The sequence below is a fragment of the Suncus etruscus genome, chromosome 4, assembly GCF_024139225.1.
Source record: "Suncus etruscus isolate mSunEtr1 chromosome 4, mSunEtr1.pri.cur, whole genome shotgun sequence".
In the NCBI taxonomy this organism is placed as follows: domain Eukaryota; kingdom Metazoa; phylum Chordata; class Mammalia; order Eulipotyphla; family Soricidae; genus Suncus; species Suncus etruscus.
This window is the reverse complement of record NC_064851.1, coordinates 10,847,886-10,873,532: the sequence shown is the minus strand read 5'-3', so window position 1 is coordinate 10,873,532 and position 25,647 is coordinate 10,847,886. Positions and strand designations below refer to the sequence as shown.

At 51.5% G+C, this 25,647-nt stretch overlaps 1 long non-coding RNA gene across 1 annotated transcript in view; it reads right to left on the bottom strand.

Annotated features, from left to right (window-relative positions):
* Window positions 1-1,216: 1,216 nt before the first annotated feature.
* LOC126006682 (uncharacterized) overlaps window positions 1,217-25,647 on the bottom strand; it is a 105,161-nt gene continuing 80,730 nt past the window's right edge. The window contains exon 3 of the long non-coding RNA XR_007494873.1: window positions 1,217-1,290. This is a non-coding gene — a long non-coding RNA (uncharacterized LOC126006682). The remainder of the gene's footprint in view (window positions 1,291-25,647) is intronic.

Below are 25,647 nucleotides of genomic sequence, written 5' to 3'. Positions count from 1 at the left end.
ACAGCTGTGTTATCTCTCTGGCCCCCTAGTCTTTTGGTTTTTTTTTAAAGGATACCAATCATAATGGACTAGGGTTCACTATGAACAACCTTCCGTACCCCTTTTAAAAGCCCCTTTTCCGAGGCGGAGAGATAGCATGGAGGTAAGGCGTTTGCCTTTCATGCAGGAGGTCATCAGTTCGAATCCCGGCGTCCTATATGGTCCCCCGTGCCTGCCAGGAGCAATTTCTGAGCCTGGAGCCAGGAATAACCCCGAGCACTGCCGGGTATGACCCAAAAACCACACACACACACACACACACACACACACACACACACACACACAAAAGCCTCTTTTCCAATTTTCAAATTGTCACATCTTAACTCACAAGGAGTTAAGACAGCAACATAAGATGGAGGTAGGGCCAGAGTGATAGCACAGCGAATAGGGCACTTGCCTTGCACACAGCCAACCTGGGGTCGATCCCTGGTTTCCCATATAGTTCTCTAAACCCACCAGGCATGATTCCTAAGTGCAGGAATCACCCTTGAGCACCACCAGGTGTGGCCCAAAAATTAAAATTAAAAAAAAGAAAAGGAAAGGAAAGAGAGATAGTACAGTAGATAAGGCATGCGGCCAACCCCGGAGCTCACCAGGAGTGATTCCTGAGCACAAAGCCAGGAGTAAGCCCTGAGCACAGCCGGGTGAGATCCAGAAATAAACAAACAAATAAATAGGGCCAGAGCAATAGCACAGTGGTAGGGTGTTTACCTTGTGTGCGACCAACCCGGGAGGAACCTGGATTAGATCTCCAGCATCCCATATGATCCCCTGAGTCTACCAGGAGCGATTCCTGAGTACAGAGCCAGGAGTAACCTCTGTGCGCCACCAGGTGTGGCCCAAAATCCAATAAATAAATGAATGATGAATAAATACATACATACATACACACACACACACACACACACACACACACACACACACACACACACACGGAAGACAATTAAGCCTACTACCTTCTTTGTGTACTTCTCCTCATCTTCCCTCAGGCCAAGGGGAGGCAGTGGTAGTTTTGTGGTACTAGAATTACACCCCAACACTCATCCCAGACATTTGCTGGTTTGCAACCCTTGGTTTTCTCATGAGGAAAAAAGTCAGAAGTTGGGGGAGTTGAAATGTCCTAGACCATAGTTAGGCAGAAACCATCAAGGAAGGAGAACTCACCGTTCAGATTCCACAACTTCGACTGCTCCCACACGCCGCCTTCGCCTCGGAGACTCAGAACCAGATGCTGATGGGAAAGCACGAGCACTGTGGAGTGAAAAAGAGGAACATGCGTAAGAACTGAGCTCATGTGTCCTGAAGGAGCAAATATGTTCGGGGGCTGTGCCTGTGTCAGAGACGGGTGGGGGAAGGCAGGCAACCAAGTTGGGGAGAGGTGCCCAGGGGTCCCACTTGATTCTGAACCTCTAGAGAGAATGAGCAGATCCCTCTTCTCTCTGCCATATGCCCCGGTACCTCCGAGGACCTCATCCCTGTATACTGTGTTCTGCAGAGCCATGGGCACTTGGGCTAAGCCATGAAGAGGGGGGTCCAATGCTGTCAAGAAGAGCATTTTCCTAGCCAGAGGGAACCCAGAACCCTGTGACCAGGGACAGGTGATTTCAGACCTGTTCAGGAAATTGCCACTTGGCTGGCTCGGTGGAAGCATATGCTGGATCCTGGGGAGCAGCAGAGAATTGGGGGGATGACAATGCCAAGAGAGTCTGCGGTCAGATTAGGGAGCTGCCAAGACCTCAAGAGTCCTTAAATGAATATCTGGAGCAGGAATGAGGCGAGCAGAGAGTGGGACAGATGGGGCAATGCCCCTCCACCCTAGATAGCTCTGGCCACAGGCATCCCCGGACCAGGGAGGAGTGACAAAAAGGGGTGAAGGAACAGATGGGAGACAGGATGGGGAGCCCCCTGCTTGCCTGCTTGTAGGGGCCTTTTCAGATCTTAGACCTGGGAAGGAGGAGAAGTAAAGGAAAAAGGGGGGGGGGGGCAGCCTTCTTGGAGTACTAGCTCCTGAGGCTGCATTGCGATGGGGCTGGTGACAGCCCTTCATCTTTTACATCTTTTTTTTTTTTAGGTGATAAAGGGAGGGGTGAGGAAGGGAGCAACACAATGGAGGTGCCTGGTGAACAAAAGGCCTGGCAAGCTTTTACTGGTGTGCTTTGTTTCTTATTCTCTGCTCTGTCAGCAGGCTAGAATCGTATCTCCTGCAGGGACACACACCCTAACTTCTAACCAACCAGACACAAAACAAACTCCAGGGTCTGCTGGGGTCTGCTAAGCAGGCACATGATGGAGACAGTCCAGGAACTTGCAGAAAGAACACCAAAAGACAGGGGGGCCGGGATCCCTTCCAGAATCTGCTCTGTGACCTTGAGTAAGACCTTGACCTCTCTGAGGTTTAGTTTCTCAGCCAAAGAAGCTCCTGCTATTGACACATATGGTCTTTGGGGTGAGCGCTGATCTAGCCATTTTACAGACCAAGTAACCAGATTCCAGAGAGGAATAGGTTAATCTAGACCACTAGCTCAGTCTTAAATCCTTGAGACAATTTCCTCTGAGAATATGAGAAAACTTAGTTTTGTTGTTGTTGTTTTATTTTGTTTTGGAGCCACACCCAACCCACTCAGGAGTTACTCCTGGCTCTGCGCTCAGAAATCACTCCTGGCAGGCTCGGAGGACCATATGGGATGCTGGGGATTGAACCTGGGTCTATCCTGGACTAGCCTCATGCAAGGCAAATGCCCTTCTGATGTGCTATCACGTTGAAATCTTATATTTTCTCAGTAAGACATGACTTCATTTCTTCCACAGAGGGGTGTAGGTATGTGTTTGTGAGGGCAAGGGGTCACTCCTGGCAGGGCTTGGGGACCCTACACAGAGTGGGGGGGGGGGTCAAACTGGGGTGGGCCAGGTATAAGGCAAACTCTTTGACCCCTATATTATTCTCTCCTATCCCAAAACCCACTTTCTTTTTTTGTTTTTTGTTTTTGTTTTTGTTCTTGGGTCACATCTGGCAGCGCTCAGGGGTTACTCCCGGCTCTATGTTCAGAAATCGCTCCTGGCAGGCTCAGGGGACCATATAGAATGCCAGGATTAGAGGCCGGAGAGATAGCATGGAGGTAAGGCATTTGCCTTTCATGCAGGAGGTCATCGGTTCGAATCCCAGCGTCCCATATGGTCCCCCGTGCCTGCCAGGAGCAATTTCTGAGCCTGGAGCCAGGAATAACCCCTGAGCACTGCCGGGTGTGACCCAAAAACCACAAAAAAAAAAAAAAAAAAAAAAAAAATATATATATATATATATATATATATATATATATATATAAAAAATAAAAAAAAAGTCAGGATTTGAACCACCATCCTTCTTCAAGCCTTCCTCCATGCTATCTCTCCTCTCTCCTCAGTGCTCCAGGAGCTTCTGCAGGGAGGAGTCACTCAGTACTATGGGAAGAGGGCTAGAGAGATAGTATAATGGGTAAAGCACTTTACTAGCATGTTGCTGACCTGGGTTCAATCTTGGGCACAATACACGGTCCCTGAGTCCTGCTGGGAGTGAAGCCCTAAGCACCACCAGGTGTGGCCCCCAACACCAAAAATAAAGAAGAAAAATAGAGAGAGAGACTGCAGGGTCATTGTTCTTAACATGGAAGCTGCTCCAGTTCCCTCGAGTTAGCTAGACATTCCTTCAAGAGGGTCCTCATCTTGGCCCTTCCCTTCCAGAAAACTCTCTCCTCAGGCCCAGTCCTATTCTGTACCCATCTATTCTCACCTCCTCCAGGAAGCCCTTGGTCCTTGCTTGCCAGTTCTCTCTTTAAAGCAAAGCCCAAGTTTTGCCAGGACTCCCAGATCCCAACTTATCAGGCTGAGAAAAGAAACAAAATCTCTGACCCCCATGGGTGGGAGTGCGCCCCACAACAGGCTCTGGGTAGCAGGCAGGCCTATCTTACCTCCTTCCCCACCAGCCACCAGGTATCCTAGGCCTTGGGGAGTCATTCCTGCCCAAGAAAACCCCAACATGGAGTGGGGTAGGAAGCCACTTTGTTACTCTGAGAAGGATGGAACCTGACATTGTGGGTATCAGCTGAGGAGAGCTTTGGTTTGGGTTTTGTTTTTTTTGTTTGTTTTTTTTGTTTCATCAATAATAAATAACGCAGGGTGTTTATTTCCCTCGCAAATCGTATTTCTTAACTATCAGTAGCTCCTGCATCACAGCTGCCTTCACATTGCTTCTGCTGTGCAGGAGTTGAAACCACCATGAAGGGGCCCTTCTATTTTCTTACAGCACACAGGGTCCCCCACCCCAGAAACTCTGCTTCTAGCCTATAGACCATAAATACTAACTGAACCCTTCAGCCGGCTTTCCTCACTGTATGGACAGGGTTGGGGTTGAGAAGGGAAATGCCACTGGCCTGGCACCCACCTTCTCAGATACCACTCCCCACTCCAGCCCTTTCACTGAGGGCCACATCTGGCAGTGCTCAGGGCTTATTCCTGATTCTGAAGTTCAAGGATCACTACTGTGGTGCCCAGGACCATTTGTGATACTGGAGATCGAACCCGGGTTAACCCCCTATATGTGGCCCTACCTACTGTATTTTCTCCCCTCACCTACCCAGCAATTTACTTTTATAAAGTGCCTCCCGTCCACCCACCACACACAAAGCTGCTACCAACCCCCTCATTCTTCCAGCACTCCCTTGGGAAAACACTGTCCCAGACCCTCAAGACAGAACTGAGGGGTTCTGCGAGTCCACAGAGCACAGCTCATCCTCTTTTGTGTGTGTGTGTGTGGTTTTTGGGTCATACCCGGCAGTGCTCAGGGGTTATTCCTGGCTCCATGTTCAGAAATTGCTCCTGGCAGGCACGAGGGACCATATGGGATGCCAGGATTCGAACCGATGACCTTCTGCATGAAAGGCAAACACCTTACCTCCATGCTATCTCTCCACCTGCAGCTCATCTTCTGTCCTGCAAAATAAGTCTATGTATCTGGTGTGCTCCTTCCCAATGGTTTGAATCCATTGGACAGCCTTGTGGATAGTGTGACCGACCTAAGTGCACAGCAAAACAACTGGCCCTGCACATAGAATACACGGGCTGGAGAGACAAACAGTTCATGAGGCTGAGCACAGGCTTTGCACGCCGGAGGTCTGAATTCACCCCCTGGCACCCTGGGGTAATCACATGCATGCACCTACACGTACTCTAAGAAACAAAATCAAAACTAGGGAACATAGGAAGCTGATGTCCTAGTCAACAGATAGGATGGATTTGACCTGCAGTATGACTTGCTTTAAATTCATTGCTTATTGAAAGGGCTGGAGTGAAGGCTCACCATAAGGAATTGCCATGCATGCAGCTGACCCAGGAAGGACCACAGTCTGATCCCCCGGTGTCCCATATGGTCCCCCAAGCCAGGAGGGATTTCTGATCCCAGAGCCAAGTAACCCCTGAGCATCACCGGGTGTGTCCCTCCCCCCCCCCGCCCCCCATTTATTGTTGAGTTCAATGTCACTAACCAGAGATCTTTACCAGCCATCCAAACTTCCCCAAGAAAGATGGAAGAAATGTCAGCATCAGGCTCACATGTGGCAGGGTCCATGCCTGACCAGTGGATGTCCATCAGAGGGGACACCTGGTCTATGATTGCCACAGAGCCCAGCGCCCTGGCCACAGTAAGCTCCGCTAAGTCTGCAGCTTTGCGTGGAGCTGAGCTGAAGGTCTTTCTATGCACGGGCCTGTGGTTCAATAAGCAGCCCGTGAGGATGTGAGCTGGACTTAGCAGGCCTGTCTCTAAGAGGATCAGAGAAAAAAATGTGCTTAGGAGCAGCAGAATGAGTTAAACACTGAGGTCTGCAGGCATCACAGATAAAGACAGAGGTAACGGCATCCTTACCAGGCTTTACAACAGGCACTCCCGACAGGAGTGATGATAGGTAAGGTGCATTCCTCAAATGTGGCCCAGAGTTTGATCCCTGACACCCCATAAAATGCCCTGAGCACCATCAGTCATGATCCCTGAATGTAGAGCAAGCTAGGTATGGCTCAAAAGCCAAAAATAAATCAAGCATGGGCCAGAGAGAGAGAGTACAATGGTAGGGCGTTTGCCTTGCATGAGGCTGACTCAGAACAGACCTAGGTTCGATTTCTGGCATCCTATATGATCTCCCAGCCTGCCAGGGGCAATTTCTGAGTGCAGAGCCAGAAGTAACCCCTAAGCACTGCTGGGTGTGGCCCGAAACCCAATCAGTCAGTCAATCAATCAATATATAATAAATAAAGTTTTTGAAAAATATAAATAAATCCGGGCACAAGTGATGGCTCAGTGGTAGGGCGTTTGCCTTACATGTGGCTGACCCAGGATGGACCACGGTTAGATCCCCGGCATCCCATATGGTCCCCCAGCCAGGAACAATTTCTGAGCGCATAGCCAGGAGTAACCCCTGAGCATCATGAGGTGTGGCCCCAAAATGAAAATAAATAAATAAATCAAGCAATAAAAATAAATGGTGCCAGAATGATAGCACAGAGGTAGGGTAAAGTTTGTCTTGCATGTAGCCAACCCAGGAAGGACCCGGGTTTGATCCCTGGCATTCTAGATGGTCCTCTAAGCCTGCCAGGAGTGATTTCTGAGTACAGAGCCAGGAGTAACCCCTTAGCACTGCCGGGTGTGGCCCAAAAACAAGTAAGTAAATAAATAAATATGAATGAATGAAAACCAAATAAATGGGTGAATGGATGAATACATAAATAGATAAATAATGAACTCTCCTAGGACCGGAGAGTTAGTACGGGAAACAAGACCCTTTTGTTCCCTCGGTTTAAGCCTTGGCACTGCATATGGTCTCCTGGCATCACCAGAACTTTCCCCTGAACACAGAACGAGGAGTAAACCGCCAGGTGTTGGCCTCGACCTCAACCCCAATAACAGTGGAAACTCAAGGTCCAAAGGCACAGAGAGGGATATCATGTATTACATGCAGTCAGCCCTGGTTAGATCCTCAGTACTTTGGGGACTGATGACCTCATCAGTGTCAGGCAGTGTCCCTGGGCACCACCAGGAGTGGCACAAAACTCTCCTCCCAAATGCTAAAAGCAAACCGGGCCTTCTGCTTCCTCTCTCCCCTCTAAGGAGAGAAGGGCAAAGGCAGACTTAGACCAATGTCTGCTCTAAACCCGGCTCGATCAGGCAGCTGACTTCCGGCTGGCATTTAACACGCCAGAAGGAGATCTCCCGTTACTCCAGGAAAGAATGCCTGGCTCCTTGACTCATCCGAACAAAATAATACAGAGAGAAGAGCACAAAAGGCAAGAGGGACCCACACATCATATGAGAATGTGCACGTACATTCATGCAACTGCCTGCATTACCATTTTGGTGCAGTAGAAACTGAATAAAACAAAAGTTCAGTGATGGGAAAATCAATAAACATGAGCACTGTAGAAACGTTGAAAGTCTAATTTTGATAATCATGGAGTTGGTGGTAGGATAGGCCCTAAAACAAACAGAAGGTGAGCCAGAGAGACAGTACAGTGGGGAGGGTGTTTGCCTTGCATGTGACTGACTGGGATTCTGTTACTAGCACCCCATCTCACCCCCCAGGCCAGCCAGAAGTGATTCTTGAGTGCAGAGCCAGGATTCACTCCTGAGCACTGAGGATATGGCCCTCAAACAAAACCAAAAACCAGAAGGCAGGTATGTGTGTCTTTTTCTCTTTCTCCTCTCTCTCTCTCTCTCTCTCTCTCTCTCTCTCTCTCTCCTCTCTCTCTCTCTCTCTCCTCTCTCTCTCTCTCTCTCTCTCTCTCTCTCCTCTCTCTCTCTCTCTCTCTCTCTCTCTCTCTCTCTCTCTCTCTCTCTCTCTCTCTCTCTCTCTCTCTCTCTCGGGTTTTGAGAAAATTAGGTTTGCCGGGAAGTACAGAGCAAAGGTGGAATTGACCGAGTTGATTCTTCTTCATCTCTTTGATTTGTATTCTTATCCTATAGCAACGTTGCTAGAACAGTCTTTGAGTGGTTTTATTTTAGCTCCCAACCAAAAGCCAGGTCGTGACAAGGGTCAGCTGGAGACCATCTCCTTGGCTTGAGACCTTGACTTGAGTCTTCCAGGAGTTCCAAGGGTTTGCCCTCCGCACAAGTTTGACAGGGATTGGTTGGCAGGGGTGGGGGGCAGGGTCAAGTGACTCCACATCCTGACCCACCACTACTCCTGGCATGGACTTCACACATCTGCACTAAATGACTGAGGCTAACACCCCCCAGGCTGATGTCTCACGACGTGGCCCTCTGGCCCTGTCTCCTCTGGAGTATGAGGAAAGAAGACTCTGAAGGAGAAGAGCCAGTAAGGTAGTTCAAAGGAAAAGGACACAGAGCACTGCCAGGAGTGACTCCAGAGTACCAAGCAGAGAACAACAACTGAGCACTGACCTGGGAGCAGCTCCAGATGCATCACGAGGTGTGGCCCCCAAAATGAAAAGACCAACTAGGGAGCTAGAGAGGTAGTGAGCCAGTAGGGCACTTGTCTTGCATGCGGTCAACCTGGGGTTCAATTCCCAGCATCCTATAGGGTCCCCTGAGCATCACTAGGAGTGATTCCTGAGTGTAGAGCTAGGAGTAAGTTCTGAGCATTGACTAGTGTGGCTCAAAACAAATACAACAACAACAAAAAAAAACTTGATAGGAAGACTTTAAAGAATGTTTGTTATATACATTTTTGTTTGTTTGTTTTCCAGTCGTGCCAGCGACTGGCTCTGAGCTCAAAAATTACTCCTGGCAGTACGCAGAGAACCATAAGGGATGCCAGGGATGGAACACCCCTCCCCATAGGGGGTTGGCAGTGCCAAGCAAACGTCCTATCCACTTGTTGTAACACTCAGGCCCTGAAAAACCTTTTAAGTGAGAGTAGGGGAACTTCATGATATCAGACGGAACTCAGGGCAGCGGAAGCCAGGAAGACGCTGGGCAAGCACACCCTATCCCCAACCAAGTCCTGGCACCGAGGTGGCCGCTGGTGACCAGGTGCCCGAGGCTGCGGCCGTGATCCAGAGGCTGTCTGGCTCGGAACCACAGCAGAGCTGGAGACTTGGAAAACAGAAAGAAGAAATCTTTTCCCTGCACCTTCCCAGACTGCTCAGACTCTCCAGGGAGATATTTCCTGCTAGAAATCCCCAAGGGGGCCTGAGGCTGGGGAAGGCAAAAGGAAAAAAAGAAACCTCTCCCCAGAGAATTGTCTGCCACCACACCCCCTGCACAATCATACCCCAGATCCAATTGGGCACCCCATTTGCAGCGAATTCACTTAGCATGGATTGCTCAGCTTTTGCTATTCAATTCCAAGGACTGGCATCATTTGAGAGACAGACAGACAGACAGACAGACAGACAGACAGACAGACAGACAAAGGCTGGCAGAGGAATAGGAAAACAGGGTTGCTGGGCATTTCACTCCTGCCTACCACCAGGCCCCATGGGCTTTCCCGAAAGTGGGGGGCACTGGCCTGACAGGGATGAGAAGAGGGTTCCTTGCATACATGCTGAGGGGCATTTGCAACCGGTGCGTTCCAGCTGGTGGCATCTGCGTGCAGGGTGGAGGCGGGAGGTGGGCAGGGCTGGAGGGAGCAAATGCAAGGCCTGTGGCGGGTGGCCCTGAGCCAGCCCAGCGCTGCTCTTCCAGGCTTTTTTTCCTGTGAGAAAAGAATGAGAGGAATGCCGCGGCCATTACCCAAATCCACCCCAAAGGCCTCCGAGCCTGATTACGTAGAGTGCAGGGGAGCCCTTCGGAGGAGTCCATAATCAGCAAAGCCGGTTAAGAAACAACCCAGAGGGTTGTGGGGGGGCCCCCCCAAAGAACGAGTGACATGACAGAGGCAATGCAAGGGAGGGTCTCCCTTGCAGCAGAAGGCACGCATGCGTGTGCTCTTAATGGGGAGGCGGGTTTGTGCACACGCATGATAGCGGGGTGCTGTGGGTGAAGGATGTAAGCCGCTGTGTGCAGAGCCCTGAATGTGCTTGCACTGGGAAAGTGGGTCCTCAGAGCCCCGGTGCACACGCAAACCTCTTGCAAATCTCTCCGGAAAACGTTTGCAGGCAACACTCCTGGACTTTTACAGCTCAGTAGGGACCTGATCTCCAGGAAGTGCTAGCAATTGCGATCCAATTGTGTCCCTGGCTGGAGCTGCCGGCCAGAGAGAACTGGGACCATGCAGAGGGGAGGAAGAACTTCATTGGGAAAAAATGTTGACAGCGTTTAATGGGAGCGGAAGGAGCCTCCTGGAGCAACAGGGCCCAGCTCCAGCGAGCCAGCGATTTGCATGGGGGTTGTGCATGGGAGTATTGAGTTAAAAGGCACTCACTGGAAGGGATAGGGGGTGAGGGGACTTGGGGAGGGGGTTGCTGGGCTCCCCTAGGCCAGGCCAGGCTCAGAGTGAGGAATGGGTATAGCATTCATTCCCTGGCTGAGCCTGGAACTTGGTACCCTGAAATCTGCCGTGAAGTGGGAAATTAGCTTAGGGCAACCTCAGCTAAAAGGAGAACTGAAAACCGAGGCCGCAAAAAAAGAAAAAAAAAAAACAACCACACACACCAGGGGGCCAAAGTGATGATAGCATAGCTGGTTGTTGGGCGGGTAAGGGTGCTAGCCTAGCACGCAGCAGATCCTGCTGGGTTCCACCTGGGGCACCCCCATAAGGAGAGAAGTCCCAGCAGGAGTAATGCTTGAGCACCACTGGATGTGGACCAAAACAAAAACAAACCAAAAAACCCCACCAGTCCTCACTTAAGAGACCAAAGAAGGGGCCAGGAAGGTGGCGCTAAAGGTAAGGTGTCTGCCTTGCAAGCGCTAGCGTAGGACGGACTGTGGTTCAATCCCCCGGTGTCCCATATGGTCCCCCCAAGCCAGGGGCAATTTCTGAGCGCATAGCCAGGAGTAATCCCTGAGCGTCTAACGGGTGTGGCCCAAAAACAAACAAAAAACAAAACAAAACAAACAAAAAACAAAAACAAAAAAAAAGAGACCAAAGAAAGGGCTGGAGCGATAGCACAGTGGTAGGGCATTTGATTTGCACATGGTCAACCCAGGAAGGACCCAGGTTCAATCACCGGCATCGCATATGGTCCCCTGAGCCTGCCAGGATCGACTTCTGATCACACAGCCAGGAGTAACACCTGAGCAACGCCAGGTGTGGCCCCAAACTAATAATAATAATAATAAAGAGAGACTGAAGAAAATGATGGATTAATGGTATGTGAGCAGCAAGTACCCAGATTAGGACAGCTGGAGTGAGGCATATCCTGGCACTGGACCAGAGTTCAGAAATCTGAGGTAGTGTTCCTGTGCCCCCACCAGCACTCAAGTCCCCCTGCCTACCACTACCACCTTTCAGGGTTTCACTAGATAATTTTGCCAAAAGTAAAACCTCCCCAGACCTCCACCCACCATCAAGCAAGACCTAGCTTTGTGACTGGTGGGGAGGAGTCTACCTATATTCGTCTTATTTTTTCCTTTTGGTTTTTGGGTCACACCTGGCAGTGCTCAGAGACTACTCCTGGCAGTTCTCAGGGGACCCTGGGATGTTGGGGATCAAACCCAGGTTGGCCGTGTGCAAGGCAAACACCCTTCCTGCTGTACTATCACTCCAGCCCCTCCACCTGTATTCTTGGCTGGGGTCCCTTTTCATTTGGATGCACGTGGTAGGGTTACTCCAAATTCCTGTCGAGAAAGGGCACCCTGACGTGGTTCTCTAGCCCCTCGCCATAGGAAGCATCCCCCTACCAGTAAAACAGCTTTGTTATTTTCCTGTCATTGCTGGTGCTCCGGTCTGGCTCCTTCATGAGCTCTGCACTCCAAGAAAGAATGTTCTGCAGGACGCTGCCTACCCACCTAGGCCAAAAGGAAGGCCTGGCATGCTCTACTGCCTCTCTGTCAGCCAGAGGGCAGAAGGAGCCAAGGAGGAAGGGAAGGAATGAATGAGTGAACAAATGCAGCTCCGAGCCAGCCATGCTTCCCAATATCCCTTTCTTCTGGGCAGGTAGAGGAAGAGATGCACCTTTCTCGGACTTCTGGGTGTGCTGCATTCCATGGAAAGCTTTCAAAAATTACAGGTTCTCACCCCCATGTCCAGGGCCGCAGACTAGGAAGGCCTGGGCTGGGGGCCCAGGAACCTGCATTATTAAAAAGCTCCCAGCTGTCTCTAAATTGGAGCCAGGTCTGAATCACTGATGTCTGTAACTTGGCGAACACGCAGCCCGGCCCGAGCTGGGACCGGATGAAGCTGAGAAATCAAAGCTCAAGACGTGATTCTCTCGGAGAGGAGGCCCTGAATTCTAGCCCGTGAGACTGTGACCTGTAGCTGGGAACAGCCACGCAAGGCCTCTCCCCATTCTGCAGGTGGCAAAACAGAGGGGAAAGAACCCAGAATTCTTTGTTCCGCCCTCCTGAGGAGGCCAGATCATGGGGGGAAAGAGTGCGGGGAGGCAGAGAGTCCCAGGATTTGGGTTTCCCAAAAGAAGAAAGACAGAGCTTGGCACATTTCTGGCTGCGGGTGAGGCTGCTGTCCTAGCAGGCCTCTCTCCACCTCTTGCCCAGATTCAGAGCTCAGAATGTACCCCCAAGTCTGATCCCCAGTAGTCTTGCTCAGTGTGGAGGCTGGAGTGAGGGAGGGGGCATAAGGACCTGCTACTTTCCTCTGAGGTCTGCACCCAGCTCCCTTCATTCATTCATTCACTCATTCATTCATCTATCCATTCATAAAAATGACGGCAAAGGAAAGAAATGCCAACAAGTGAAGGGGATGTGGCAATTCCAAGTCCCCAGGAGTGTTGGAAGGTTCCTATTCATTTCAGCAGAAAAAGATCATTTTCAAAGTGGAACCTGCACAGAGAAGCTAAAATCTGTGCCCCACCCCACCCCCCGTCACTGTTTAAGCAGAAGCTGGGGGTCAGGCACTATCCTAGGGCCTCACTTCTGGCAGCAGGAATCAGGAGCCTGGACCCAGAAGCCAAGTGTGCCTAAGAGGCCCTTCTCCCCTCTCCCCTCCTCCTCCTAGCCTGGGAAGAGATTAATGAAGCTGGGACAGCTGCAGCAGGGAGGCGGGTGGACAACAGCTGGACAGAGGGAGGGCCCTTCCCTCCCCTTGCTTGGGCAGAGTCCCAGCCGAAGCAGAAAGGAAGGAGGAGAGGGGAGGGGGGGTCTCCCCATGCTTCTCTTTCAGGAGAGATATGTGAGCCTCTGGCACCCCTCACGCCCTGCTCCTGGCCTCTGTGGGTCCCACGAATGGCCGGGACCACACAGCACCATATGGCTTACTCAAGGCCACATGCCCCACAAATGATCCATCTTCCTCTCTGGGCGGCTTTGGTCACCTCTGGCAGCCCAGAAACAGGGGGAGATGGTGGTGGTGGTGGTGGTGGATGGCTCTGCAGTGGCCTGCAATGCGGAGAGTCGAGCCCCACTCCAGGGTGTCTGGTCATTTTCCAGATTGAGGGGCTGGAGCAAGAGCACAGCAGTAGGGCTTTTGCCTTGCACGCAGCCAACCATGGATGGACCCCAGTTCGATTCCCAGCATCTCATATGGTTCCTGAGCCTGCCAGGAAAGATTTCTGAGCACAGAGACAGGAGTAACCCCTGAGCACCACCAGGTGTGACCCCAAAACGAAACAGATCAAGCATATGTTGGGTGCCAGGGAAAGGCCTCTAGGGCTGGAGTACAGTTTTGCAAGCGGGAAGCCCCAAGTTCAAGCCCTACAAGTTCAAGTGTTACTGAGTCGAGAGAGATGTTTAAGAGGCCATGCAATGCCTTGTAGTCGTGTTAGCCAGAAGCATCCCAAACAATCTGATGGGGAAGTCACATTAAAATCTCCCAAGGAGGGGCCCGAGAGATAGCATAGCTGTAGGGCGTATGCCTTGCATGCAGCCAACCCAGGATGGACAGTGGTTCGAATTCCAGCATCCCATATGGACCCCCGAGCCTGCCAGGAGCAATTTCTGAGCGCAGAGCCAAGAGGAACCCCTGAGCGCCAACCGGCTATGACCCAAAAACCAAAAATAAACAAATAAATAAATAAGAAGAAGAAATCTCCCAAACTTGGGCCCGGAGAGATAGCACAGCGGCGTTTGCCTTGCAAGCAGCCGATCCAGGACCAAAGGTGGTTGCTTCGAATCCCGGTGTCCCATATGGTCCCCTGTTCCTGCCAGGAGCTATTTCTGAGCAGACAGCCAGGAGTAACCCCTGAGCACCGCCGGGTGTGACCTAAAAACCAAAAAAAAAAAAAAAAAAAAGAAATCTCCCAAACTCAGGGAGCCTAAGCAGTAACACAGAAGGCTCAGCTAGCACCAACCCCATTCCAATAAATCCACAGACACAGATTTTAGTAACACCATGGAGAGACAGAACAGTTGTTTCAAATGTACCCTGGATCTACATTTTGGTCCATTCCATTTGCCTCTGTGTTGTAACAAACAGTATGAAGTAAAATGTTTCTGCCTGTAGGGGGCAGTCTAGGGTGGTGGGTAGAAAACTGGGAACACTGGTGAAGGGAAGGTCACAATGGTGGTGGGATTGGTGTTTGGACATCAAGTGCCTGAAATGACTATATTATGAACAACTTGGTAACACAGTGTTCTATTAAAAAAAAAAAAGTTAGGGGGGGTGCGGAGTGATAGCATAGAGGTAAGGCATTTTGCCTTTCATGCAGAAGGACGGTGGTTCAAATCCCGGCATCCCATATGGTCCCCCGTGCCTGTCAGGAGCGATTTCTGATCATAGAGCCAAGAGTAACCCCTGAACACTGCCAGTATGACCCAAAAAAAAAATTTTTTTTTTTTTTGGTTTTTGGGCTGCACTCAGAAATCACTCCTGGTAGACTCGAGGGACCATATAATTTGCCAGAATCGAACCCGGGTCGTTCCCAGGTTGGCTGTGTGCTATCCCTCTGGCCCCCTAAAAACTTTTTTTTTTCGGGTTTTGGGTCACACCCAGCAGTGCTCAGAGGTTACTCCTGGCTCTATGCTCAGAAATCGCTCCTGGGATGCCGGATTTCGAACCATCGTCCTTCTGCATTGCAAGGCAAATGCCTTACCTCCATCCCCTAAAAACTTTTTTTGGGGGGGGCCGGGTAGGTGGCGCTGGAGGTAAGGTGTCTGCCTTGCAAGCGCTAGCCAAGGAAGGACCTCGGTTCGATCCCCCAGCGTCCCATATGGTCACCCCAAGCCAGGGGCGATTTCTGAGCACATAGCCAGGAGTAACCCCTGAGCGTCAAACGGGTGTGGAAAAAAAACTTTTTTTTTTAAAGAGTCTGGCCTGCGAATTTGAACAACAGTACAGAGTGAAGGGCATCTGCCTTGCACGCAGTCAATCCAGGTTCAATCCCGACATCCCATATGATCCCCCTGAGCCTACCAGGCAGGAGTGATTCCTGAGTATAGAGCCAGGAATGACACCCCACCTTCCCCCCCCAAAAAAAATCAACCACAAAAAAAAAAAAAAAAAAAAAGAATCTGGCCTGAGAGTTCAGAATTTAGGAGCCCTGAGCTCTGGGGTAGAAAAGGCAGATGTCACAGAGAAAAAGGAGAAAGAAAGGTGGGCTGGGAGCAAGAAGGAGACCTAGGTGGGGGCAAAGGAGTGAGATTGGGGAAGCGACAGCAGAGGCGGGAAGGGACAGGCAGACCAACTCCAAGAGAAGCAGGATTTCACCTCATTCGTAGCTGTGCTCCTGCATCTTACACGATGGACACAGTAGGAGTTCAATACATGCCTGAGGAAAGGTGAAGAAGGGGTGCACAGGAGAGCACTGAAAGACTGACAAGTGGAGAAGACGAAGCCCTGCAGTTCTACCCTTTCAGACACAGGCCCCAGAAAACACCCCAGCCTTCAGCAACAGCTCTGCTCCTCGGGGCTCCAGGAAGTCTGGGGGACCCTCCTCTGCAAACAGCACCTAGCAGCCTATCTGCCCTCTGGCCACCAGCCTCCCCCTCACCACCAGCCTCTGACTGACCCTAAGGAATTATCGAAGTGATTCTGAGGTGGAAAAAGTCCTTCATGCAGCGTGCCTCTACCCGCCCATTCACAGATGAGAAGACTGTGGCCTAATAGAATCAGCTGGGCATCAGGCCCCCAAGAGAAGCAAGTTTTTCTAGATGGTTCTCTGTACCGGCAAAAGCAGGCACTGCTTGGGACACTCAAGGGCCCATCTGTCCCTCTGGCATGCCAAAAGACCTTCTCCCCCTGCGCCTGAGCTGTTGGAACCCAGGGAGGTGATTTCAGAACAAGGCACCTCGGGAGGCTCTGCTGGCCCTGGCTCCAGGCCTCTCATTTCCGATTTCCCAGCCGGGCCCCTCCTGCTCGGTCTGAGGACTCTGCTCCTCGCCCCATGTGGCCATTCATCACTGCGGCCGATGCCATCCTGGCAGCCCTTGGCCATCTGGCCAGAAAGAGGAGGTGAGAATGAGGGGGGGAGGGATGGGGAGTTAAGGACACCAGGTCCCCAGCTCCACCTGAGCTCGCACCCCAGTGCTAGTGGGCTGCAGGGGAGGTAAGGGTGGTTAGGGGTGGGCTGCTCTTTTCCTGGAACTCTGTTTCCCCAAGGGGAGTCAGAGTTCCTTCCTAGGAAGCCCAAATTCAGCAAGTGTTGGGACTCGGAGCTTTCTTCATCTCTGGGCATCAAGAAAGAGAAATGGGCTGGAGCGATGGTGCAAGCAGTAGGGCATTTGCCTAGCACACGCTAACCTAAGATGGACCATGGTTCAATCCCCCAAGTCGGAGCGATTTCTGAGCGTATAACCAGGAGTCAACCCAAGTGTTACTGGGTGTGGCAAAAAAAAAAAAAAAAAAAAGAAATAAAAAGAAAGAAGGAAAGAAAGAAAAGGAAAGGAGGGGAGGGAGGGGAGAGAAGGAAGGAAGGAAGGAAGGAAGGAAGGAAGGAAGGAAGGAAGGAAGGAAGGAAGGAAGGAAGGAAGGAAGGAAGGAAGGAAGGAAGGAAGGAAGGAAGGAAGGAGGGAGGGAGGGAGGGAGGGAGGGAGGGAGGGAGGGAGGGAGGGAGGGAGGGAGGGAGGGAGGGAGGGAGGGAGGGAGGGAGGAAGGAGGAATCTGAGTTGGGTGACCCAGAAGTAAGGTTGAGGGGTCCCAGCTCCCAAGGGGTCTCAGTGAAATGAGTGACAGTGAATTCACCCAGAGAAAGGTGTTTTTTCCAAATGAGGGTAAGAACAGCACAGGGCAGAGCCCCAGGCCAGTGCAGAAAGGGAGGGGTGATTTACACAGTCATGGCGTAGAGAGGTCTGCCATTTGCGGGGGTGTCACATGAAAGGGTTGCCACGTGAGACAGGTGTCACATAAGGGGATGCCATCCTCAAGAGCAGGGTGCCACGTGAGAGTAGTGCACATGAGTATTCCACGTAAGACAGGTATCACGTAAAGGGATGCCACAAGAGTGGGGTGCCATACGAGAGGAATGCAAGTGAGAGAGGTGTCACATGCGGGAATACCATGTGGTGCCGGCTGAGGACCTCACTGTTGGAACACCCAGGGATGCTGCTACATGGAGCACACAAAGCACACTGAGGAGCCCCTGAATTAAGGAGCACCTACAGGAGCCACCTGAAGCATGACCATCCCCAGCCACCCCTCCAAGAACTACCTTGAGAGCAGAGACATCCAGCACACAGCCAGATTACCTGGGTTGCAGAAAGGTTCTGGGGAGCAGGGGAAAGGAGGAAGTATGCCCCACTGGGTTTTCTTTGAAATCCAAGACCTTTTAGCCCAAACACAAATGTCATTGGGACTGGAGCAACAGCACTGCAGGTAGGGTGCTGGCCTTGCCTGTGGCCACCTGAATTTGATCTCTGGCACCTCATGTGGTCCCCCAAAGTTAATCAGGGTGATCTCAGCATAGAGTCGGAAATAAGCCCTGAGCATCACTGGATAGGGCCCTGCCCATGACCCCACACACATATTCAATAAAGGGAGCCAAGACTAAGTAAGGTTAAAGAGACAGCTTTCACCCCCAGTGGTGGTGCTTCTGGGTTCCCACATGATAAATAAGAAGCTTCTAGAGCAGAATCTGTTTGCATCTGGGGAAGGATGGAAGGTCCCATCTACCAACAGCCCTCCTTCAACCCTGTGCAGGTTTCTTGGGCCATCACACAAGGTTCTAGAAACATCACTCACACACACACACACACACACACACACACACACACACACACACGCACACGCACACACACACGCACGCACGCACGCACGCATGCACGCATGCACACACACACACCATCATCATTATCATCATCATCACCACCAACATACTACATCATACAGATGTTCTAGAACCATCTGTCATCTCACCTTCTGGAGCTGAAATTAACCAAGATCAGAGACCAAAGTGTCTCAGAATCTCTTGAGAGGATATTATTTGGCCACTACTGATTGTCCGTGGTTGCTGGCAATCTGTATGGCTTCTGGTGGCATCATGCCAATCCTTTTCCGTCACTACCAGTGGCTATACACACACACACACACACACACACACACACACACACACACACACACACACACACACACGTTTAAATCTGCCCCCCTTTAGCAGCCCTCATCAGGACCCATGGTCATGGTCATACAAGAGGACCTCAACTCAGTTACGGCTGCAAAGATCCCACTTCCACTTTCTATCCTCACCAGCTCAAATGAACATGAACTTCCTCCTGGAAGACACTGTTGAACCCAGCACCTCCACTGACGGTCAAAAGCTGGCCGGGGGGCAGGGGCCAAGTTGACGAAGAGGAAATTAGACTCAAAAGTGCCAAAGTCAAGTATAGTACATGGGACTGGTGTTTACCTTGCAAACGTTGACCCTGTCTTGAACCACACATGGTTTCCCAATAGTACCACCAATATAGATTCCTGAGCACAGAGCCATGAGTAAACCTCGAGCCCTGCCAAGTGTTGCTTCCAAGCAAACAAAAGTCACCAGAAATGCCTGTTGCAAATAAGAAGACACTGTCCCAAGCATCCAGACCTTCAAGTTGCAGTCCCAAATCCACTTTGAAGTCAGGTTCCCCCAACCCCGGGCCAGAATGCCAATCTTCTCTGTGACTGTACCAAGGGGAGAACTCTAGATCTGATTTCTGTTTTGTTTTGTTTTGGAAGGGGTCATATCCCAACATATGGGATACTGAGGATCAAATCCGCATCCATCCTGGGTCAGCCACAAGCAAGGCAAACAAACACCTTACCACTGTGCTATCACTCCAGCCCCTGGATCTAATTTCTAAGTACCTTCCAGCCCCAAGCTGCCAAGTTAATGAAGATAAGTCCAAACTCCTGATTCTGAAAATAAAGTACAGAGAAAAAAGAAGAAAACAAACAAACAAACAAGCAGGGGCCAGAGCAGTGGCACAAGCTAGTCAGGCATTTGCCTTGCACGCTCTAGCCATGGACGAACCACAGTTCAATCCCCTGGCATCCTATATGGTCCCCCAAGCCAGGAGCAATTTCTGAGGGCATAGCCAGAAGTAACCCCTGAGCATCACCAGGTGTGGCCAAAAACAAAAAACAAACAAACAAAAATAAAGCAACCAAAGGAAATTCAGGTAAAGGTGTCAGCCTACTTGTGGTAGACATTTATAACTATTTCCCAGCTCTGTTCTCCAGAAGGTTCTGGAAGAAAAGGCACCAACTTTAGGTTCACCAGAGGCAATGAACACACTTCATACTTAAAGCTTGATTTCTTTCCTTCCTTCCTTCTTCCTTCCTTCCTTCTTCCTTCCTTCCTTTCTTTCTCCTTCCTCCTTCCCTTCCTACCTTTCCTTCCTTCCCTGGAAATAAAAACTTTTCCTTCCTTCTTGCCATCCTCCCTTTATTCCTCCCTCCCACCCTTCCTCCCTTCCTGTCACACTGAGGGAACATATGGGGTGCCAGGGTTAGAACTCAGGTTGATCACGTGCAAGGCAAGCACCCTCCTTGCTGTACTATTGCCCCAGCCCCACAGAGCCCGATTTCTCTCTTTCTTTCTTTTTAATTTATTTATTTATTTTTTTGGTTTTGGGTCACACCCGGCACGCTCAGGAGTTACTCTGGCTCTACACTCAGAAATCGCTCCTAGCAGGTCCCTGAGGACCATATGGGATGCCAGGATTCGAAACACAGTCTTTCTGCATGCCAGGCAAATGCCCTACCTTCATGCTATCTCTCCAGCCCTACAGAGCCCAATTTCTTTTGTTTTGTTTTGTTTTTGTTTTTGATCTCAGAGGTTGCTCCTGGCTCTCCACTCAGAAATCACTCCTCCAGGCTCGGGGGACCATATGGGATGCTGGGATTCGATACCATCATCCTTCTACATGCAAGGCAAATGCCCTACCTCCATGCTATCCCTTCGGCCGCACAGAGCCCAATCTCTAACCCCACTGCTCCAGCCATGGAGTCTACATGCCTTAGAGTAGTGATTTGTTCTAGGGTTGGGGCCCAGAAAACTGTTAAGATGCGTCCAGAGGGCCTTAAGCAGCCAGGAAAGAAGGAAGATGCTCAGAAAAGATGCGGGTGGGTCTGAAGCTACTGGAAGCCTGCCCAGAACAGCTGCCAAGCACTGACAGGAGCAGAAAGTGCTATGGCACTGGGTTCTCACTGTGACCCATAGAATATGCAATGACCCAAGATGTTTCTTGTGTATTTTGTCAAGTGTTCATGATTGGGTAATGATTTTTTTTTAATAACCAAATAAAGGTGGGAAGAAGGCCAGCTTGTTCTCTGGGAGAATTCCAGCAAGCCAAATGCAGAGGAAGATGATGGCCACGGTGAAAACCAGCAACGGCCAGTTTGAGGGGAAATGGGCGTTTCAGAGTCTCCCAGGGAGACTCTAATTCAACACCGAGAGAAAAACGAACCCCTCTGGACCCCACTCTGGGTGACTGAGGTTAACATCGCCCAGCTACAGCCTCCCAGGTCCTTGTCCTCAAGCAGCCAAAGCTGAAAGCAAGGAACCAGAAATCAAATGGCTGAAGTCAGCAAGGATTTTAAGAGAAGGGAAAGAGGGAGGAGAAGTTCTGGGGCCATAGGAGCCTCTTCTGGCAGGATTCCAGAGAAAGGCAGAAAATGTTCCCCTTTGATGTCTTTATTAACAAAAGGGGTGAGCACTTCTCACTGTGTTGCAGACAGGCGGGCCCCATAAAATGGGGCTTAGGGTGTCCTATCATCCTGGCTCTTCAGTTTATCAGCTTGGGCCCACACCAGGAAACTCTTTCTTAGAGCCCTGTTCCCCCAATGGGCCTACTCCCCAGGCATCCCGACCTCCTGCAGCCCCAGACGTGACCCTGAGACTATGCAGCATTGCATAGTGATATGGTCCAGCATGAGAAGACATGGGAAAAGCGAGGGCATCCTGTACTATGATGCATTCTATAAACTTGCACAGTCCAGGCCATGCAGTCAAGGAAAAGGAGAGCTGAGCTGGAGTGATAGCACAGAGAGGAGGGCGAGTGCCTCGCATGTGGTCGACCGGGGTTCAATCCCCAGTATCCCAGATGGCTCCCTGAGCCCACCAGGAATGATCCCTGAGCTCAGAGCCAGGAATAAGCCCTGAGGACAGCTGGGTATGTTCCCCAGAGAAAGGTCACGGGAGTCAAACGGGACGGAATCAGGAAACCCCGGAAAAAGAATATTAGTGGGGAAGTCGACATGGAGTCTCCGGTGTAACTAAGAATAGCAGATCAAGACTGGGGAGAGGGTACGGAGGGCTGGAGTATGTGCTTGGGGGTGGGGGGCAGGGGGAGAATAGCAGCACCAACACATCAGGGTCCCGAGCCAAGCACTACTGGGTGCTCAGAAAACAACATCCCCATCACTGTGTGCGTTTCAGCATTTTGACAATCTTTCTGGGCTTCTGTGAGGTGTTAACAGTACCTCAAGAAAGCAAAAGCAAGCGCGCACGCGCACACACACACACACACACACACACCAAATACACATGCCAGGACACACGAGTGTGGGATTATGGGGGGTACTGGGGGGAAGTGTGTGAATGAGCATGGGGGATGCAGGTCGAAAGAAGGCGGTGGGGTGCAGGGAGCTGGGGGGGGGGGGGGACACAATGCATCTTGCAGTTTCGGAACACCACGCTGAGCCTGGGATCCGATTTTCACAAAAGGATTACTAGTTTACATTCTTCCCACCAGCAGCTGTCCCCATCCAGTAAATCATCACAGCCTTTCATTTATAGATCACCTTTCAGCCCCCTGCCCCATGCCTGCGGCCAGGGCCAGCCTGAAAAGGGGCCTGCAGCTCCTCTGGGAGAAGGGAGAAAGGGGGAGGCATTGGGAGAGGGGGCCAGCCCACTCGGAGGAGCCCAATCTGAACCCATCTGTTTTCCCAACCAGGAAGGGCCCAAGAGCCCCAGGCAAAGAGGAAACCCAGCTGCCAGGAGGGCAGAGGGTGATCGAGGAGGGGGCCTCCTGTATCAAATAAAAGTGGAGCCCAGGAGAGAAATGCAAGAGGCAGGCCTCCGAAAGTGTGCCTAGCATCAACCCCAAGGTGGAGATGGCCCCTCAAACTGGCCCTCCCCTTGGGCCCCTGCAGAGGAATCCTCTGAGCTTAGAGCTCTAAGCATGGTCTAACCATCCCACCACCCCCACAGTCTGCCCTGCACCCCTAAATAAAGGGGAGCTGAAGAAAGTGGGTGTCGACAAAGTCGTTGCAAGATGCAGAAATGCATTCTGGGACAAAGAAGTAGTGGTGAATTCCCAGCAAGGGGTGTGTGTGTGTGTGTGTGTGTGTGTGTGTGTGTGGTAGGATCCTTCCAGAAACAGCCTGCTCCTTGCCCTGGAATGACAGGGGCTCGGGATAGCAGAGAAAAGATGGTCCAGCAGCCAGCTTCCAAATTCCACTCCCTGCAGGGGAGTGGGGAGTGAGTGGGGCTGGCCCCCAAGTCACACTGGGCACGTGTGTGGGAGGGATTTGAAGTCAGCACATCCCATGTGCACCCATGGGTGGGACATGCCTAGCCCCACACGGGGAAAAAAGGTGAGAGCCCCAGGAGCAAGGCATGCAGGCAGACATTTATGAAATGTGCTGGGGATATTTGAGAGTTGATAGCGACTGGGGAGACTTAGGTCATCCAGTGAAACAGAAAACCCCAACTTCCCCTTTTCCAAGGACGCCAAAGCCCCTGGGTCCTCATCGACTGAATCTCATGGCTCCCTTCTGGCTTCCGGCACTGAACCCACAGGCCCCATGTGGCCTCCACTCAGAAGCCCCAAATACCTTGGTCTCCCCCACAAAACCCTCAACTCCCACCCAAACACATCCTTACTTCCTCCTGACCCATGCACGGCAGACCTACACACACACACACACACACACACACACACACACACACACACACACACACTTCCTTTCACCCTCCTGCTCTCAACAATCACACTAGCCTTTGAACCCCAGGACCCTGTCCCACATGGCTTCCTCTGCACGCCCAAATCTGCCTGTCTGCTCTGTCCCTGCATTGTTGAGCCAGAGAGGCCGAACCTCAGTGTGTCCCCATCCTCAGGATCCAGGGGGGTGGCTGGGCCGATCACACCCACTCAGAATCCAAGCCAGACTCTCCCAAGTTTGTGGATAACCAAGGGCTAAGGGGTACCAAGGAATTCCCCATGGATCAAGGGAATAAGTGGATTCACTGTTTCTGGAAGGAGGGGTGTGGGAGGGGAGTAGTGCAGGGGTCTGAGCCCTAGGGGTGTTTAAGACAGATCCCATGAACCTCAAGGTCACCATCTGTAAGAAGAAGCAGGTCAGAGGAGGTGGCAGAGAACCTCATCATTTTCTGAGGGGTGCAGGGATGGGAAGAAGGGGGTCTCAGGAGTGTCCCTGCCAGCAGCCTGCCCAGGACCACAGCTCTCCCGGACTCCACGGACGGCTCCAGGGTGAGTCCCCTGGTTTCTCTCAGTGGCCACAACCCCACCACCAGCCCCCACACCAAGTATAAGGCTCCAGAAGCAGAAATCTGAGAAGATGCCAGGGGCAGCGGGAGGCAATTTGCAATTTATAGCAGGAAAAATGAGCACTCAGGCCAGATGTGCACCCCAGGGAGAGGCAGAGCCTCCAGTGTGTGCTTATGTGTGGAGGGAGGGCCCCCCTTCTTCACCCCTGTTGGGGGGGGGGACAGGGCATCAACCTGTATCTGAAGGGGTGGGGCCTCACAGATCTGTTACTGAATGGGGCGTGACCTTGCATTTTGGCGTGTGGCCTCAATCTGGGAAGGCCTGGGACCCAGACCCCTCCTTAGGAGCACCCCAGCCTGTGGCCAAAGTACAGTGTCTGCTTTCCCAGAGGAGATTAAGAACAGAGGAAGGTGGATCTGGAGGAGAGCAGCCAGGGAACAGTGGGAGGGACATCAAGAGAAGGAGGCACGAAGAGGGGGGACTAAGAGCCAAGGCCTAGAAGCAATCACAAAGTGAACACCAGGCTTCTGTCCTCTGCTCCCCTCAGGCCTGGACTAGCTCCTTTACCCCCGCCCCCAACAGGACCTCCAAAAAAACGAGGTCATCCTTTTTTCACCAAGCCAGGGCGTGAACCCAGGACCTCTCACATATGCAAGCAAGGCAGACTCACACATCCCTGGCTCCTCATTTTCCTTCTTGACTCTGACCGCAGGGATCCACCCCTATTGCACCCACATTTGCCTTCTTCTGAAACCCTAACACCAGCTGCAGCTCCAGGACAGAGAAACCCACCTGCCAGGGCTCGAGAGCACCAGAGACTGAGGCAGGAGGTGGGAGTGGGGGAGAGAACAGACACCAAAGAGCTGAATGTCGGGGCCAGAGCGACAACCTTACATCATCTGAACAGGCTTCCAACCCCAGCACTATATAAGGTTCCCTGTGCATCACCAGGAGTTATCCCTGAGCACAGAGCCAGGAGACAGCTAGCTGGGTGTGGTACAAAAGACAGGAAGAAGGAGAGGAAAGGAAGAGGGGGGGGAGAGAGAGAGAGAGAGAGAGAGAGAGAGAGAGAGAGAGAGAGAGAGAGAGACAGAGAGAGAGAGAGAGAGACAGAGAGAGAGAGAGAGACAGAGAGAGAGACAGAGAGAGAGAGACAGAGAGAGAGAGACAGAGAGAGAGACAGAGAGAGAGAGAGAGACAGAGAGAGAGAGAGCGCAAGAACAAGTGCTGATTGCACAAAGCCATTTGACAGTATGGGGAATTATTTCCCCTGGAAAAATTGTTAATAAGAGCGCTTCCTGGGCCCGGAGAGATAGCACAGCGGCGTTTGCCTTGCAAGCAGCCGATCCAGGACCAAAGGTGGTTGGTTCGAATCCCGGTGTCCCATATGGTCCCCCGTGCCTGCCAGGAGCTATTTCTGAGCAGACAGCCAGGAGTAACCCCTGAACAATGCCGGATGTGGCCCAAAAACCAAAAATAAATAAATAAATAAGTAAATAAGAGTGCTTCCTTTCCAGACCCCAGGGTTGCTAGGCTGGCAGCTCCAGTCAAAGAGAGGCAAGGCCAAGGAAGTATCTACACACACACACACACACACACACACACACATACACACACACACACACACACACACCTGCTGCCAGGGGCACAACAGAAGGAGAGGGCCCAGCTAGACAGCTAGAGCTGCAATGGGTGCTGTGCTGGGG